Here is a 4,904-nt window from a genome sequence, read left to right as displayed (position 1 = left end):
TTATGCTCACTGCAAGTTCGAGAGTCTGAGTACCACACACTACTAGAGTGCTCAGCTTTTGATCACATCCGAACTTGCTTCTCTCACATTTTCAGCCATAACTTAGACCTACACACTTTCCTCTCCCAGCCAAAGTGTGGGCTCTCCATTGCGACTCTCATCACTACAATTTTGGAGCATCGAGAGTCACTCATCAGCCATACACATACTACATCACATGTAACTTTGGTCCCATAGGTCATATTTGACCTCCGAGGAAGATAATAAAATCTATCTATCTCTCTCTCTCTCTCTCTCTCTCTCTCTCTCTCTCTCTCTCTCTCTCTCTCAAGCACACACACACACTAGTACACAAAGGAGACGGAGAAGGAGATGGATCAAGAGCACTCTTCTTGCATTGCACAAATGAGAGAATGAGGTATTTTAGATTTACATTGACTTTTATATGGGTTTGCCCGTTCACATTTGGGCGCCCACACTTAGCCAATCTTACCCAAACATTATAGCATCTCTCATCGGCAATCACTCTTAACCATTCCTACTTGACCGATAAGCCCAACCAATAACATAATACACTACTAGCGGGTCCGACAAGCCCGGCCCATGGCTACATAAAAGGTGGTCGCTTGGTGGTAACAGCTCGCAAGCATCGGGGCATCAGCCAATGACCCTAAAGCCTATTGCTAAGGAGCCAAAGATATCTGAGATGACTTTAGCAGGTCTCACCAATGCCATTCAAGAGAGTCTTAGAGACAATTGTGCTCCGCAAAACAATCATATGTATCCAAGAAGGGAGCAACAGTGGTGTTCAATATGCTATGGTCCGCATAGTACAAGTGAATGCCCTACTTTTAGAGTGAAACTCAATGGGAATTGCAATGCCTATGGGAGGTATGGTCATCAAGCTAAGGATTGCATAGTATTTAAGCGCGTGATGGCCAATAGACCAACCTTAGCATGGACAGACACACCTCGAGTGCATGCATTGATGCCGGCCCCACCTCTTGAACAAACGTCACAACACACGATCCCTAGGGCCCAAAATGTTGTTCAAACAACACCCTTACCACCTCTAGTGCTACGATCACAACCACCACATTGGAGAATCACTTCTGTGAATCAAGTGTGTTGTGAGTCATCTATTGCTTGTTTGGAAGGCTGTGAGGAAGATATAGACCCTAATATTGCCTATGGGATTGATGCGCTTGAAGAAAGTCCGCAATACTACATGGAGGACTATTGGGGATAAGTCAAACTTGTTTATCAAGTAGCTAGTCTTACTGTAAGAGGCCAAAATATCAATTACACTGCTAAGAGACCACCTCTTCAATGATATGAGTGTGGAGGTCCACATCGTGTGGATGAGTGTCTTATTAGGCTACAAAAGAACTCCACACTAATGCAAATCAATCAAGAGAGCAAGTCTAAAATGCCGATACTCATGTGTAATCTATGTGGCATAGATCATTTGATTGCCCAATGTCCAAATAATCCAAATGCACCGAAGATCACACCATTAAACTTGATTGAGGTTACTAAGGAGCCTTCACAAAGTACACCTATGGTACTAGTAAATATACTCACACGATCGATTCTCCAAAAACAAAATTATATTCTTGACACGTATCAACTGCCCATTCTCAGAAGAAGAAGAAAACACGAAGGAAGAGATCACAAAAAGCAGCGAAGTCAGACCCCAGTTCAAAGACCAACATAGGGGCTGGTGATGACCCCGTATATATGAACGACATTGAAGAGGATTATGATTTAGGTGAAACCATGGAGACCAAAACGACCACTAGGAAAGAAACCAACAAGGAAGAACGTCATGAGCCACAATGGCAAGGATCCAAGAAGAAGATAGGAACTTATCCAAGCCATACAGAGGAGATCGAGCGGGTCAAGGAATTAAGGAGTTTGGAGATACCCAAAGTGATTTAGAGCCAGCACCTAGGTAGATACATATTACAGACACAATGTTCCCTACGCAACAACAACCTCCAAAAGTACATAGACCCCTAGCCATACCTAGTGTAATCCAAGAAAGTGACTTAAAGTCATGGGAAAGTGGGAGTACTCACTTCTTGTTGGAAAGAATGTTTACAGAGGGATTACCTGACCCTATCAAAGAAATGGAGATCCCATCTTCCGCACGTCAATGGACTAAAGCCCAAAAGGTGCTATTAAATATTGCCAAATTGATGGATTTCATGGATTCAGAGGTTAGAATCACCATCATGTCCAAACTATATGGAGACCCTGAGCTATTCTTAGCTCTTCGAGGTTTCCTCAATGGAGAACTGAAGGTCGGGCTACCATAATTTTCACAGATGGATGGAGTTAGGGAGATGCTAATAGAGGAGGAACACTTAGATCCACAACCCAACCTAGATGTGAACCCTATTGTCGAAATATCTATTAACAAGTTGGGACAATACTTTGAGGGACATGAATCCAATGCAACCATACCAATCACTACCAAGGGATTAACTGTGAGGGGAATCTTTGATGGTGGTGCTGGGGTTAGCATTGTGACTAAAAATTGATGGGAAACTATAGGAAGACCTCACCTTGGAACCACAACCATAGTAGTAAAGATGGCCAATGGGTCTATTGTTAAACCTATTGGGATGCTAGAAGATCTCAAGATCAAGGTCTTTGGACATTAAATAAGTATGGATTTCTCAAAGCACACAATGGCATTTAAGATGATCTTAGGACGTCCTTTCATAAGGGAAGCAAAAATGGTGCATGATTGGTCTAAAAACCATGTCTACTTAAAATTCCAAGATTCTGTCATTCAAGTGGATCTTGTAACTGATCAAGCACATCATCTAGGAAACAGGTTTATAATCATAAATTTGACACTACAATTCACTCGGTCCCATTGCAGTATTGTTACACGTGTAAAGCAGACACTGATGTTCGGGAAGATTCTCCTTATATGGATGTACTACCTGGGATGACTGAGTCGAACAATGTGGATCCCACCACCTAGCAGCAACCATAGACACTTGGGGAAACAGGGGGACGACCTGGGTAACACTCGAGGGGGATGAAATTCCACCACCCGTACCCTTAAATATGCTAGAAGCAATGCATATAGCTTCTGATGATCTACAAGATGAAGGTTTGACTGGCATTGGAACCAGTAGCGTCTCACAAGACTATAGCCCACACGATTTGGGGTCAGAATCATCAACTAAAATTGACTCTGAGGATGAAGAATCTGAGTTAAATCTTAGTGCAAATGTGGGGACAAAGCATTCAGGGCCTAGTGGTACCCTAGATGACAATCTATCCAAGGGAGCAGAAGACACAAGTAACGATTCATCTAGTGACTCTTCAGTAGAGATCGGCTGTAATAAAAAATTAGACAAGAAGAGTAAGAGATATAAGAGGCAACGATATCAAGCAAATGCGCGTGCTAGAATAAACGAAAAGAAATCTACCATAGAATGGCTTAATTATATAGGGGCATGTGATGCTCATTGGAAGTTGGTAGATAACTGGGGTGAATACCTTCAAAGCGTTATGTGGTGTAATCCACAACCCATTGACATCACACAACTAGAGGCTATAGAGAAGCCAAAGTTGAGCCGTACCATAAGGAGACAACAAAATCTAGAGTTAGCTCAACAACAAAAGGAATCAGAAGTGAAATCACAATCCACAGAACAAAAGGACCCCACAGACTTACACCCTGCACCACCTGAACATTTCAAATCCTACACCAGAGAGGAACGTAAGGTTGTGTATACAAAGGCTCAAAGAAAACCTATCAATGGAAGAAATGGAGTCTATGATGGTCCAACAATAGTTAAGGAAATAGTGCTAGGAGACCCAAGAGAAGAGTCCAAACCTATTTTCATTGCCCAAGATCTCACAGATACTGAAGAGTGTGTACTTAAAAAACTTCTCAAGGAATTCAGGGATATATTTTCTTGGACGTATCATGATATGAAAGGTGTTCCACCTTCCGTGTTGCAACACACAATCCCCATGCATAGAATGGCTAAACCTGTTCAGCAACGACCCTACCCATAGACTATGTGTTACTAACTCACTACGTGAAAAAGTAATGTATGAATCTCATGCTCCATCTTATGCGGGGCATACGGGGATTCACTCTACCTTAAAGGGAATTGAAACATATTTCTATTGGCCTACCATGAAAGTAAACATACAAGAGTATGTTTCTAAATGTGTGGTATGCCAAAAGACAAAATTTGATAGAGGGAAGCAACTTGGATTGCTTCAACCCTTGCCAATCCCTAATTCACCATGGGAGAGCATATCCATGGATTTTATCTTTGGATTGCCTAAGTCCATCCATGGGAATACGGGAATATGGACGATAGTAGACAGGTTCAGTATACCTGTCAAAAAGACTATCAAAGCCCATCAAATGGCAACCCTCTTCATTTCGCAAATTTTCAAGTACCATGGCTTGCCAATGTCCATAGTATCGGATAGAGATTCTAAAATGACCAGTAATTTCTGGAAGGGTCTCTTTGAGAATTTAGGGACAAGGCTAAACTTCTCTTTGGCCTATCATCCACAAACGGATGGCCAAAGTGAAATAGCTAACCTAACCATTCTTGATCTACTAAAAGCCTATGTAACGGAAGTAGATCAAAGATCCCAATGGGAGAAGTACTTACCCTTAGTAGAGTATGCTTACAATAACACTGTACATACTTCCACGGGAAAAGCACCTTTCGAGGTAATTGAGCGAAGATCAAAAAGTCCCTTGCTACTTAAGGTACATGGGAAGATCTTCGCTGCAGATGAGTATAGCCGAGACCTACAAGAATCTTTTCAAAAGATTAAGGATGCTATCTCTATCTCATAGCAAAGGCAAAAGGCTGCTGCTGACAAGCACAGAAGAGCCCAAGCCTTTA

This window comes from Adiantum capillus-veneris, chromosome 18 (assembly GCF_014529385.1).
Source record: "Adiantum capillus-veneris isolate H3 chromosome 18, ASM1452938v2, whole genome shotgun sequence".
In the NCBI taxonomy this organism is placed as follows: domain Eukaryota; kingdom Viridiplantae; phylum Streptophyta; class Polypodiopsida; order Polypodiales; family Pteridaceae; genus Adiantum; species Adiantum capillus-veneris.
Note: the sequence above shows the minus strand (reverse complement) of the source record.